At 51.1% G+C, this 14,861-nt stretch overlaps 1 protein-coding gene and 1 pseudogene across 1 annotated transcript in view; one reads left to right on the forward strand and one right to left on the reverse strand.

Annotated features, from left to right (window-relative positions):
- The window catches only part of Ulk4 (unc-51 like kinase 4), a 275,070-nt gene that overhangs the window by 47,216 nt on the left and 212,993 nt on the right, over positions 1 to 14,861 (reverse strand). The window lies entirely within an intron of this gene.
- On the forward strand, positions 4,303 to 4,922 carry LOC119810599 (annotated as a pseudogene).

The raw sequence follows: 14,861 nt of genomic DNA on the forward strand, positions 1-14,861 counted from the left end.
TAAAGTCTTTCTGCCACCAAAGCCTGTGTCATTCTCTTTATAACACCAGGAGCTTTGTGGGTGAGGGAATACAGATGAGGCTTCACTCAGGTGGAGGCAGGTGCTAAAACTCCCTTGAGCAGCCAGATGGAGATAGCGCACGCCTTTAATCCCAGCATTCAGAAGGCAGAGGCAGGTGGATCTCTGTGAGTTCAACGCCAGCCTGGCCTACAGAGCAAGTTCTACAACAGCCAGAGCTACACAGAGAAACTCTGTCTCAAAAATTAAAACAAAAAGCCAAAACAACAACAAAAGACTCCTTTGAGCATTGCTAGATTCCTGCAACCCAGAGTCCCTACATTTGAGTCTGTGTGTCTATTGGATTCAGCACCATTTGAACCAGGGAGGAATCGAGAAGCAGGATCTAGCTAAACCTCATAGAGAGTCTGAGTCCCCAGTTCTCAGTTTCCAGGAGATGCAGAAAGCTCAGAGACTCCAGGGGAGCCAAGACTCTAGGCTTGCACAGAACCAGGCCTCTCTCCGAGATGTCCAAGAAGCCAAAGTACATCATGGAAATGAGGGACATAGTCCAGACCAACAGATGACAGGAATGGTAGATCCTTCTGTTCCTGAGCAAATCTGGAAGATCACACCACCACACAGGTCACACTAACGTCACTGGAAACCCAGTCATTCTCCCACTCAAACCCAATACAACTCCTGCAGGTCAGTTCCACACTTGGTACTGGCCCAGGGTCAGGCACAGGAACCTGCTGGATGGCCTATGTCCCCTAACTCTGCTCTGGAGACATTCCTAAAGAGACACGACTATCTAGGTCCCGGGCCCTTTTAGTTGGGACAACCTGAATTCATATTCCCATCAGCCTGTACTTGGCAACATGGAATGTGCCGGTTTGTCACCACCTGCCCTTCATGGCCCCGGGGGAGAGCAGCCAGAGGCATCAGTTCCGACTCCATAGCACCAAGTCAGCTCATGGCAGCCTGTGGGCACCTCTGCCTCCTGTGAGACTGGGCTCCAAGAGAGCAGACAGCTGAAGAGATGCCAAAACATTCTTTCCCACCCACAGGCAGTTTAGCAGGTACACACAGGACCCTGATTTCCCCTTGGAGTTCAGGAAACACATATAAAACACACAGGCTTCTCTCTGGAGAAGTGTCTCTATGGAATTTAGGGCCCAAGGCTCCGCATTCCAACTTTGAGTGAAACAGCATAATTTTTCTTTATGTATTTCTTTTTCCTATCAGATCTTCCTATGCATTTCTTTTCCCCACAGCACCACTCCCAGGGCCGCACAAGCTTTCTGAAAAAACAGATGTAGCTCAGTCTGTCCATCTTGCCATTACTGATATGGAGATAAATTCTCCACGCTGTATCATGGGAGTATCACACTCGTGGTAAATATTTCATCATTTAACACTACACTAGAATAGCTGAGGTCTGTTAAAGCCATTTCTTCACAAACTAACACTAATGCCCATATTTTATGCAAACTCGTCATTCACCAAGTTTAGTGTCCTCGTACTCAACACAGACCTGATGAGAACGGAGGCTAAGGGAAGCCCCTCCTGGAACCCCAGCCCCTCCTGGAACCCCTCTGTCTTTCTCTGTCACCAAGGGCAGCACAGTCCGTGCCTGCTGTTTCTGAGTTTCTCACTTTCTGAGTTACAAGCCCTTCTAAAAATGAGATACAAAGGGGGCTAGAAAGGGCACAGGAGAGGACCCTGCCCATGGCTGTCCCTATTCTCTAACTTGCTTCTTGGGGATCACCTGGTCGCAGGAACTACTGAGTGCCCTCCTCCCAGAATGGTACCGACCCTCACCCCTACATGCCTGCGAAGGGTGCAGCTCCCCTTCTTCATCCCCAGGGCCCCAGTGACCAGCACTGTTCACATAGAGAAAGTCTCAAACTCCTTGTCAAGTTTGGGACTTCTGACAGAAATTGTAGCCACGCAGTTGCTAGAAGCCTCTCCATGTCCAGGAGACTCCCCGGCCCCCACTTCCATGCCTCCTGAGCAGTTATACCACGGCAGTGGCAGCATGGGGCCGTAAGACCGCGCCTAGAGAGAGACACAGTCCTGGAGATGAAGTGGTCCGCTCCTGTGTCCTCTTTCTGGATACATTCTTAATAGAGACTTTAAGGCAGAGGTCTCCAGGGCAGTCTCCACAGCCACTTCCTTCCCTAAGAGAGCTGTTGAGGCGGTCGTTCAGAAAGCATTTCCAAAGGTCTCAAACCCAATCGCATAATCAGCCACGTGTTTCATGCAAATGAGAAGGGGCAGCTGCATCTCCCAGGACATCATGGGATCTAATCACCTCAGAACCACGACTCTGAGAACAGCCGGCCACGGGCCACAGGACGGCGCTCCGCCGTCCATCAGACTGCATATAAATTTATAATGATTCTGTATGAGAACATTACATTTTAATAGTTTCAAGGAATGACAGGACAGACTGTAAATGTTTAACTAGCGTTGTTCGTAGTCTGCACGTTGTTTATCTCGTTACTGGGTGTGTGGAAATGAAAAAGTCTAAAAATGTCATCAAAATCGGAACAGAAAACTGACGAGCAAATGTCCTACGCAAGCCCGTTTTCTAGCCCTCAGGCGATCCGGCAGCTTCTACAGATAAACACCTGGATCTCATTTAACTTCCGGTACTTTTCTCTCCCTTACGTGTAATTTAAATTGCTTATCATTTTGACCTTGGTAAGATGAAAAAATGCATGCTTTAAAATTCAGTGTGCTTCCATATTTAAGGCCACCCCGGGGACAAGCTTGTCCCCTTGGGCTCCACGCCTAACTGCTGGTGATATTACAAGATTCCCTCTAAGGACGGGGATCATCTAAGGCCCATCAGGTCTCATTAGGAGGAGGTTGAGGCGTGGCAATCATTGGGATGTTTCAGACACGCAAATGAGGCCTGCAGCCTCCCGCGAGGAATACGATTGATTTCCTATTGTCAACAGTGTCATCTACCACCTAGCTCTTTCTGCACAACCTCTCCAGACCCCCAATTTTCAGAGACCATGGTGTTTCTTTTTAGATACATTTGCTCACAGATGTCCCAAACTACAGCATGCAAAATTACAGGCTTACTTTTTATTAATGTTAGAATAGACAGACATGAACCCTATGCCACTTAAACTGAAGCAAAAGGTAGCTGGGGGGGCAGTGTAAATAGTGAGAGTTCTGTGGGGGGGGGCAGTGTGAATAGTGGGAGTCCTGTGTGGGGCAGTGTGAATAGTGAGAATCCTGTGTGGGGCAGTGTGAATAGTGAGAATCCTGTGTGGGGCAGTGTGAATAGTGAGAGTCCTATGTGGGGGCAGTGTGAAGAGTGAGAGTCCCGTGTGGGGCAGTGTGAATAGTGAGAGTCCTGTGTGTGGGGCAGTGTGAATAGTGAGAATCCTGTGTGTGGGGCAGTGTGAATAGTGAGAGTCCTGTGTGTGGGGCAGTGTGAATAGTGAGAGTCCTGTGTGGGGACAGTGTGAATAGTGAGAGTTCCGTGTGGGGGCAGTGTGAATAGTGAGAATCCTGTGTGTGGGGCAGTGTGAATAGTGAGAGTCCCGTGGGGGGTAGTGTGAATAGTGAGAATCCTGTGTGGGGGCAGTGTGAATAGTGAGAGTCCTGTGTGGGGCAGTGTGAATAGTGAGAGTTCTGTGTGGGGACAGTGTGAATAGTGAGAGTTCCGTGTGGGGGCAGTGTGAATAGTGAGAGTCCTGTTTTGTTTTCAACTGTATATAAGGAAACTTTTCACTTTCCAGTCATGCCTGTGATGCTTGACTTGTGCACCACAAAGGTCACATGCTGGCTAATTGGTCAGCAAACAAACATCAAGATTCAACTTTGCTAAGATAACAAATGTTCCTCAGGTCCAGGTGGGCCACACGCTGACAGGACTGAGAGGAAACAGAAGGTGAAACAGGCAAAGATCATTGGACCGGGAGTCCTGGGAGCCCAGAGGTGAAGGAAAAGGCAGAGATGACACCCCTCCCGACACACAGCGAGGTGGACCCTGAGGATCAGGATGGTGTCGGGGGCAGAGGGACAACAGCAGTTGGGAGAGTTACAGTGACCAGTAAGACTCAGAGTACACACAGCAAACACAGGCTCCTTCCATGTGCCAGGTGTGGTGACCCCGTGTCCACCCAATCATGTCACCTCTGTGCTGGCTAGTTTTGTGTCCTGACATAGCTGGAGTCATTAGGGAGGGGGGATATCAATTATGAAAATGCCTCCAGGATGTGGGCAGCGGCGCAGAGACCAGTTTGGGTGGAGGGCTAGGACCTACTGAGCATAGGGACCATGGCCTCCAAGTGTCCCAAGTGTGACAAGACCATGTACTTCGCAGAGAAGGTGAGCTCCCTGGGCAAGGACTGGCACAAGTTCTGTCTCAAATGCAAGCACTGCAACAAGACACTGACCCCCAGGGGCCATGCTGAGAATGATGGGAAGCCCTTCTGTCACAAGCCCTGCTACGCCACATTGTTTGGACCCAAAGGCGTGAATATAGGGGGCGCTGGTTCCTACATCTATGAGGAGCCTCTGACTGAGGGCCCTCAGGTCACTGGCCTCATCGAGGTCCCTGTGGTGCGAACAGAAGAGAGCAAGACCAGCGGACCCCCCCCCCCCCAGGTTCCAGCAAAGCCTCTAGTGTCGCTACATTCACTGGGGAACCCAACATGTGTCCTCGATGCAACAAGAGGGTGTACTTTGCTGAGAAGGTGACCTCTCTGGGCAAGGACTGGCTCAAGCCCTGGTTGTGCTGTGAGCGCTGCTCCAATGACTCCCGGAGAGCTGAGCATGCAGCCAGCCCAACTCCCACAAGCCTTGCTATGGAATTCTCTTTGGACCTGAGGGGTGAATACCGGTGCTGTGGGCAGCTAATCTATGACAAGGACCCTGAAGGCACAGTTCAGCCTTAGATCTGCAGATGCTGTCTTCAGGGTCCCTTACTTGACCCTGAGGGAAAGTGACTGGCCGCCTAGTCCTGCCTCAGTGTGTCTTGCCTGCAAACCCCAGGGCCTTAGTGGTGGAGGAAGAAGCCTCCTGGGTAGCCTCCAGAATAGCCAGAATTTCAGCCCTGTTTCTTTGTGTGTTACTTCGGCATGTCTTATGCTACCCACTGTCCCCTTTGTGTCTGTGCGCCTCCATAGTCCATGTGCCCTGTGCCCCTGTGCCCCTGTGCCTAGCATCTTCTCTGTCCGTGTCCCCGTGTCCCTGACAGCTCTCCGAGGTGGCTATCCTACGATATCCCTGTTGCCCACCCCTGCCCACCAGTTATTTATGCTCTGCTTGCTGGTGATGGCATGAGCTCACAGCATTCCCAGGGTGGCAGCACACCTGCAAGGAGTCCTATGCTGGTTCCCACACTATTCCCTACCTACCCCTCATGTGGTTCACAGCTACAGAGATTTTTGCTGTCAATAAATGGTTTGGTTTGAGGGAAAAAAAGCCAGTAAGCTGTGTTCCTCCACAGTCTTCGCTCTAGTTGTCGTCCTGACTTCTCTTGGTGATGGACTTTTCCTCTGAAGCTGCTTTGGTCACGGTGTTTACCATGGTAATAGAAACCCTAACCACAACAGCGACCCGGTGTCCCAGCGGCTTGGAGAGTGTGAGGGCATTGGGGTGAGCCTCTAACATCTTTGGAACCTGTGGGCAGATGCTGAGATCTGTACGCACTGATGAAGAGCCATCAAGGAGGTAAAGGTGGCTCGGCCAGGCCTTCCTGGCAGAGCTGAGACTCAGGTCTGGTGCTAGAGCAAGCGTAGGCCTCTTTCATGAGCATCTCAGGAGCAAGCATGGCATCACAGGGCCGTGCCAAGCGTGAGAACATCTCCTAGGTCATAGGCATGACACACCTCTGGGGTGTCAGCACTGAGCTGGGCCAGCCCAAAGGGGTGGGAATTGTAAGACACTTCAGCTCACAGGAAGGCTGCTTCCTTGCTCATCCCACCCAACACCCAGTACAGAGCCCAGCACACAGTAGGACTCACACCTGGTGCTGGCATTGCGACTGGAATTGGCTCTGGGAAGGTCTGCTGCCCACCAAGCCAACACCAACCTTCCAGGGACGAATGATGAAAATACCCGGCAATTAGCACCTGCCAGGTTCCAGGCGCCGCTCCAGCTGCTGCTACAGATATGTCGCGTGGCTCACAGTTTGAAGGTACCGTCCATCCTTGGGGGCGCATAGCAGGGGCATGGGGCAGCTGGCTATATGGCATCGGCAGTCAGGAAGCAGAGATGAACTCTGGTACTAAGCTTGCATTTCCCGTTGTACTTGGGCTGCCTCCCCTCCCCCACCACCATGGCATGGCCACCTGCGCTCAGGCCGGGTCTTCCCTCCAGTTAAGCTCTCTGGAAATACGGTCACAGGCATATCCAGAGGGACATCGCCAAGCAAGTTCTGGGTCCTGCAAAGCTGAGGACGAGGTTTGACTCTCACATGCTATCCACGGAGAGACCTGTCAGAGGCCTGGCTCACTTTACAGGCTGAGGGATACTCAGCAGTGTGGCTGTGCAACCTCTCATCCCCAAACACCGCGGTACCCGGAAGATCACACCGAGGGAGGAGGGCTTTGAAGACAGTGTAGGGCTGGAGCCCAGCCAGGGGGAGGAGAGGCAGGTGTAACCCGACAAAGAGGGTCATTGTTTTAAGCAGTCAGCACGTCCTGTACAAGTCTAAGTGCTAGAGGGACAAAGAGGCGACACACAGACAGATTTATCATCTCCACAGGGACTACAATCTTGGGGCGGGAGAAAAAGCAAACACACCAAGTGCTACCAAACAGTAAAGAGTGCAATTGAAGTGGAAACACAGAGCGGGGGGGGGGGGGGGGGGGGGGGGGGAGGCAGCGGCAGAGGCAGGGCACAAGGATTCTGTCCTACAGGCTGCTCTGCAGGGAACACCTAAAGAAGTTAAAGACGGGCAATACGTGGGGTGTGGTACGGCATACACAGATGCCCTAGGCACACGTTTATGGAGACAGATGAGCAAAGGGAAAAAGGGAACAGCTCCAGAGGTGAGCCGAATAGATGGTGGCCAACTGCAAGGCCTTGTGGGACAGGGCATGCTGGGATTCTCCCCTTAGATCAGAGTTGATGGAAGATTTGAGCAGCATAATCTTACATAGGACTTAAAGGGTCCTCCAAGAAAAGACGGCAGGGAAGGGAGGCAGGAGCAACGGGAGAAGACAGGAGATTCCTCTGTGGCTGTGTGACAGGAACCCCATGAGAAGTGACATCAGGAAGCTAACAGATAGGGTCAGAAAAATCCGATTCTCCGTGTGTTGAAAGAGGGGCTGTTGTCATTTCTGGGTAAGCAGGTGTGTGAAGTAGCGTTAAGGAGGACCCTGCCTGCTCACACCCTTCACCCAGGTCTATCTGTGGGTGTGCCTTCCTACAGCAGCATCCTGACTGACTTAGGAACCCTGAGGTCATCATAAGGTGAGCAGGCGTGGAAGCATGGGGGGGGGGGGGGGGGGGAGGCTGTGGTGACCAGTCAGCAGGTAGACCAGCACCCACAACAGCCCAAGGAAACAAAAATCAGCCCCAGGGTGAAGGTGACTTAGAAGCAGGCAACGGCTGTGGCCCCAGAGAGGTGGGGGAGGAGGTCTCTGCTTGCAGCTTCAAGCTCAGCAGGCAGACATAGCAGAGGAGACACAGGAGGGGCGGGGCCCGGCCACTGGGAGACAGATGCAGACTGTCTGAGAGAAGAGGACAGGACGCTTGGACACACTGTAAAGATTAGAAAACTGTAAACTCACATTTGACCAAGAGCAAGCCTACGCAGTAAGACAAAGCTCAGGAAAGGATAGAGATGCAGGACATTACCCAATTCCTCACGCCATTGCCGGAGGGGCTCTCAGAGATGAACACTTCCTTTTCTGAGTGAGCTTAGGCCTGTCATGGGCTATTCTCTGGGGAGCCAGGCAATGGGACCCAGATTAAACTTCAGAAAGGCCCAAAGCTACATGCTAAAATACACTATCCCTGGGAGATATTTCTTAGCCACAATATAACTGCGAGATAAGTTTTGTATCCTCATACAATTAGCATATATTTAAAGACATTTTGTTGTGTAGCAGATTATATATATGTATTATTTTGATCTAGCCAGAACTGTTTTCTTTCTTTCTTTCTTTCTTTCTTTCTTTCTTTCTTTCTTTCTTTCTTTCTTTCTTTCTTTCTTTCTTTCTTTCTTTCTTTCTTTTGAGACAGGGTCTCATGTAGCCAAGGCTAGCCTTGAAGTCACAAGTCACTATGTAGGGAGGGAAAACCTGGCTCCACCCCCCGAGAGCTGGGGTTACAGGCATGTGTTGGCAAAATGGTTCACTGGGATATTGTTTAAAGCAGCATTTTATTTGGCAGTGGGCTTGCCAATGTTAATTATCTCTCGTTCTTCTGAGTGTGAAATATTCATAGATAGTCAAGTCCCTTCCTCATCATGACATAATGGGTTTACATTAATACAGGCTCCTGCCATGAAATATTGATGAGGACGGACTCTTTCAAGGTTTTCAGGAAAGTGGCTATTTTTGTTTTTACATCAACATGATATCAGGGCTTCAGGCTGCTTGAGAAGAACAGCAACTGGAGGAGCCTGCACTCGAGGATCCTGTTCCTCAGAGTGTCCTGAGTCTGTGTCACCTCAGAGTGTCTCTAACGGTGTCACCTCAGAGTGTCTCTAACGGTGTCACCTCAGAGTGTCCTGAGTCTGCGTCACCTCAGAGTGTCCTGAGTCTGCGTCACCTCAGAGTGTCCTGAGTCTGCATCACCTCAGAGTGTCCTGAGTCTGTGTCACCTCAGAGTGTCCCTGACGGCGTCACCTCAGAGTGTCCTGAGCAGTGTCACCTCAGAGTGCTCAGGCAGCCAAGCCAAGGGGAGCCTTGCCCAGGAGTTCTGCAGATGGGCACGCCATTCTGAAGTGTGGTTCCTGTGAGGACCAGGGGTCTGATGCCTCGATTAACACAAGAGCCCACTCTCCTGACCTGTCAGATGGTGGGACCTCAGGGGCAAGAGCCACAGGCATGGACCATGAGCCTCATGAAGGGCAGCCCCGGGGGCAGAGCTGACCACAGCTTATAGACCATGAGCCACGTGAAGGGGAGCCTCGAGGGCAGAGCTAACCATAGCTCATGAATCTCTGGGCTGTATATGACTGTACAGAACTATTGGGGGTTTCCTTCCACTCTACCCCACCTCTCTCTGTCTGTCTCTCTCTCTCTTTCTCCCTCCCTCTCTGAGGAAACCCCACTTGAACAGAAAAGGTAATTCCCACACTGTGACCAGTCCAGCCTGGACAAAGCAGACAGTGCAGAAGGACATTCATCGGCAATGCTACCGAAAACAACCCAGAGAGCTCTGCCAGCCCTTCCTGTTGGGGTTAATATCTTACTATGTACTATGAGTGATGGCTAAGTGTTAAGTATCTGCTCAGGACAGAGGCAGGAGAATCACAGAAATTAGAAGCCAGCCTAGGCTAGCTGGTCAGTTCCAGAGTGAATTCAAGACCAGCTAGTCTATAAACACACATACATCTTGTTTCAGTACACATACATACATACATACACACACACACACACACACACACACACACACAGGCGCGCACACACGCACGCACGCATGCACACCAGATCCAAACCCCAGCTTTACCACAAGCCCCTCTGGCCTCCTGCACACCTCTCTGGGATAGAGCTGACACCATCCGTCCACCCGGGATTCTCTGGCGCTATCACATGGACTCGGCTCAAAGGCCATCCTGGGCACAGCTGGCTCTCTTAGACACCATGACTTGTACAGCATCAGCAGGACAGTGACCATGAAGGAAACCGTTTCCTGAACTGTAGCCCATGCTGATGACCATGATGTCACCGCGGCAGGAACTGTGGAGGGAACCCTTCCTAGCCTGTCGTCCACGCTTATAACCTCATGGGCCGGGAGAAGAGCTTGGCAGTGAGCCTTCTCACTTACTCCAGCTCTCAGAGTCCCCAGCGAGCTTTGTGCAGGAAGTCCCAGTGTCCCTCCTCTCCAGCCTCTGCAGTCGTGATGGACTCCCCAGCCTGGGCTCCCTGAAGCTGAGGCCCTTCTCCAGCCTTTGTAGTGGTAATGGACTCAGTCAGACGCTGCTCCCAGGCAGTGGACTCCCCCACACCAAGCTGCTCATCCTCGGGATGCCCCAGGGCCACTGATGACACACTGCCAGAGGCTCCAGCTCTCCTTGGCCATGCAATTAGGCCTAACAAGGCACAAGGTACTCTCTGGGGGGCACACAGAGATGCCCACAGTAATTGGTAACAGGCTTCAGGCTCCCCCGTTGTTGGGGATTATGTACCGGCAGCAGAGAAGGCTGGGGAAGGGTCAAGACCTTGAGGGAGGCCAGATGGGGTCACCTGTGCTCATGCATAAGTCATAAGCTCTGTTGACAGAGCTGAGCTCTCCGGAGCAAGGCACAGTGAGGCTGATTCCATCTCTGGCTTGGAGAGGGTGACGGAGCCTCCTTTAGGCTGTGAGGTACCTGCTGGCTCACACTTCTTCCCCACATCTATGGCTGCACCCACAGCCACGCACTCAGAGGACAGCAAGTACGTGCATCTCATGGTAGGTTTAGCTCCCTGTCACTGAACCCTGGACAGAGAGGTTGCATGCAAACAGAATCATTGGCCCTCTACTCAGAGAACCAATGGACGGAAGCATGTGCTCTGCTTGGGTAATGTGGCTGCCTTTTCCACAATGTGATGTCACCTGTGTACATGTGTGTTAACCCATGTTCTCATGAACGCCTTCTCTGCTCCAAGTTCTGTGACAGATACTTTCATCTTTCTGTCCCGTAGCCCTCAAAGGGGTCCACAGGGCAAGGCATTCAGTCTCGAGATGGTGAGTGATACACCCAAGGACACACACCGGATCTCCCCTCTACAGTTGGAAGGGCTTGCTTGGGCTGAGTGGAGGCACTCCTCCTGCCTCCTGCCTTTCCCCTGCACCGACCAATGGCAATGACAGCTCCCTTGGGACGAGCATCAGCAGGCACAGGGCATCACCAGAACAGCTGAGGAAAACTGCGTCCCCTGGGTTTGTTAAGCCACTCCTCTCTTGAGATGTCTCTCTAGTGCTGCGCCAAGGCTCCCTATGTGCAGATTCTCTGCTGCATCACCTGGGCTTTAGGGACACAAGACCCTAACAGAAATGCCCATTTCCAATAAGCAGGGCTTGTGGTGTGTACATAGAGACGTGAGCAGGCCTTGGAGAAACCAGTGGGCAGACACCAACCCTCAAACCATGGGTTCTGTGTGAGACGGGCTAGCAGCCTGGGCTCTGGACAGGGCAGCTCTTAGGCTTGTCCCTCCTGCACTTGTGCTGGATTGACAGAAGCACCTTCTCCACAATTCTGAGGGCAGGCCCAGAAAGCACCAGAGGGCCTCATTAACCCTGCCACGAGGCCTGGGGTACCTGGTAGCTCTGCAGCCCGAGGCCAGGAGCAATTCTTAGGAAGAAAGGACTGGAGTCCTGCGCCAGAGGCCGCCTCATCCAGAGCAGCCCGGCATCTCCACATCTCCGACATACGCGCTGGCTCCTGAACTCTTAGTGCTGAGTCACCGACTGCCACGGTGGGAAGTCTACATCTCCTGTCTGTAAGGGGCATTTCTCCAAGTCATAGTTCATGATAACTCCTCATTTAAGAGAAAGAAGAAAATAATTCACAGCTCTGAACTTTGACAAAAACTCAGTGAAGCATATTCAAAATCTTGCTCCTATATCTGAGACACATTTCACATCCTAATGTGTTCTACAATGAGATGGCAGAAAATCCTGTATATCGGGAAAATAAGATAATTAAAGTTTCTCTTGCAACTACAAAATTTATCTGCGGGACAGAGGGGAGGAGGAAGGGACAGAGGGGACAGAGACTGAGGAGATGGCTAAGGGGTAAAAGGCACGCTGTGCACAGCGCTCCCCAGCACAACATAGAAGCTGGGAGTGTGGTGTGTGCCTGTAATCTCAGTGCCGGTGCTGGGGTAGAAACAGGAGGAGCCAGGAAAACAGCGAGCTCCAGGTTCAGGGAGAGATCACCTCAAGAAAGCAAGAGAGAAGACAGCAGCGCCAACTTCCAACCTCCACATGGGCACAGGAGCCTCCTCCACAGTACACACACAAAAGAATATAGTTTTCACCTATACCAATGGGCTGGATCAGACGACCATGTCAAATACACTAAAAATGTCAATTAAATCAGGCTGACCTGCCCCAAGAATCCTATTGCAGGGTGAGTTTCTCTGGAGCCACCTAGAAGGGGTCCTGTTAACGTCAACAAAGGTGCACGATCCATCCCACACACTTCACAGGTTTAACCTTTGACGCAGAGGCTGGAAACTGGAAGTCAGAGAGGGAGCAGCCTCAGGGATATACCTCAAAAATCTTTCTACTTCTCACCCTATATGCTGGGGCTCCCCAGGATCCTCACAGTGTACCTGTTTCTTTATTACATTTCCTTATTTATCGTGCATGTGTGTGCTTGCACGCCAGGACACGGGTATGGGGGTCCAGGGACAACTCTGGTGAGCCAGCTCTCTCCCACCCTGTGGGGCCTGAGGATTGACCCAGGCTGTTCTCCTTGCTGGCAAGCACTGCTAGTGGCTGAGCCTCTCAGAACTCTGTGCTCTTCTGTGGCCTTGCCCACTTGGTGACTACCTTCTGGGTCTCATCCCCTGGGTCATGGCTGTAGAGAAGATGTGTGTGGGCACTGGTCCCTGGTCACCAGTCACCGACTTGGGAGACCTGGCTTTGATTCTGTAAAGAGCCCCTCCTACTGTGAGCCTGCTGAGAGCCAGGGCAGCCTTGCCCTGCAGTGAGCTAGTGAGGTAGTAATAACACCTTTCACTCCCTGAGGAGAGGGTGGAGGCTAAGCTTGCTGTTCCTGAGTGTGGTGATTCTGGGGGCCTAGAAGCCAGGCCCAGACCTCAGTGACTCCTGTGCTCGCCTGCAGGGAAGCAGGGGGATCGTAGGGGGTGGGGGCTGGGGAGTAAGCAGCTCTCATGTGGGGCCCTGCTGTCCTGGGGTTCCTTTTAAGACTACTGTTGTGTGTGTATAATGTATGTATGTGAGTGCATCCCCATGGCACACATGTGGAGGTCAGAGACATCTTTGTGGTGTAGGCTCTCTCCATCTTCCCATGGGCCCAGGGACCAAGGTCAGACTGCCAGCCAGGCATGGTGGGCACTTGATCTGCAGCTCTCAGTGGTCTGAGGCTGGGGCTCCCCAGGATCCTCACAGTGTGCCTGTTTCCTGCTTGGGGTGGGCTACGGTCTCCTCAATCATGAATACTCTCTCAGGCCAATGCTATTTTCTAGAAACTTCTCAAGCTGGGTTTCGATAACGGGTGTTTTCCTGTTACCAGTGATGCTGTGCACTCTGCCTCATTTTTACAGCTATCTTGAGCATTCTGTAAGCGTGTTTATGTGCGTGGGGATACGTATGTATATGCCACTCTACATGTGTGTGACGAGATACAGAGGACCTGGGGTCAGCCACACCCTAATCCCCCTCCCTTCCGAGGCTCCTCAAGCTAGCTGAGTGTTCTTTTCTTTTTCCTTTTGGTGTTTCAATTTGTTTTAAAAAAAAAAAAAACAAACCACATGTCATAAAACCTACCATCTTAGTATACAACTTAGTGTTCAGAAAATCCATGGAGTCGCCACTGTCTCCACAGTCAGTTGCAGAAGACTCCCATCATTTCAGAAGGAAATACCCTCCTATTGGCCAGCACAATGTGCTGCCTGCCCTCTGAGCCCATAGCAATGCCAATCCCTTTCTATAGCGTTGGAGAGTCCATCCTAGATCTAAAAACTCATATGGACAGACTTCTGTGTTTTACTATAATCCATCTATAAAAATGAGGCCACATGTCACTATCTCTTCTTCTGATGGCTAATATTCTATTACAGGGACATATCACACTGTATGTATCTGTTCATCAACTAATTTTTGTTGTTTCTTCTTTTGGTTCTTGTGAACAATGCTTTTTGGAACTTAATAAAAAGAATGCCTGTTTACTACATAACGAAAGACACTTCTACAAAAACTTTGAGAAATGTAATTTTTGTAAGCCCAACTTTTGAGTAAATCAGACTGACATTCCTCTTACACCTCTGACGTGTGCGACAGCAGTACATCCTTCGAGTCCACCTGGGACCTCCGGATGTCTAGGCAGAATGAGCCAACAGTCCACAGGAAATCCAACTGTCTCTCCGTGTGCTGAGGCCACAACGGCATTTGTGAGCAGTCTCTCGGGCATCACACCAGGGGGCCCAGCTCCTAAGAACATCATCCAAGAACATGCGTCTCTCACTTACACACTGCAGTCAGGACTCAATACTCTCTATGGCGGATTAAAAACTGCCCAGGTTGTAAAGAGAATTAAAAAATCCATTTTGCTGCCTGCTCATAGAGTGGAGCCCTTAGAAAGGTATTGTCTCCATTACATTTTCATCAGAGACCAGCAAAGGGAAGTGCGGCCTGTTGTTACCGTGCAGGGGAGGTAATGACTTTCAGGTTGCTAAGCAACACCACAATGTTAAAGGCCCAAGTATCTGTGATCTCTAGAGACACTCAAATTTCATTAAAACCTGCTCATACCCACTGCACAAAAGAGCTGTTAGGAGTTCATAACCAGGCCTGGGTCTGGACATAACAGTGATTTCTTTTTAAGTGGCATCAGAACTTCTAGGGTACTTAAAAAGCGAATATTCCGGAGCTGTGATTAATACAATCTATAGCGTTTCCAGAAAGACAGCAAGTATGATTGATTTGTAGTAAATAACAGTGGTTAGTGTCCTGAATAAAACCTATATTGGTTGGGAATTCGA

Source organism: Arvicola amphibius, chromosome 3 (assembly GCF_903992535.2).
Source record: "Arvicola amphibius chromosome 3, mArvAmp1.2, whole genome shotgun sequence".
In the NCBI taxonomy this organism is placed as follows: Eukaryota; Metazoa; Chordata; class Mammalia; order Rodentia; family Cricetidae; genus Arvicola; species Arvicola amphibius.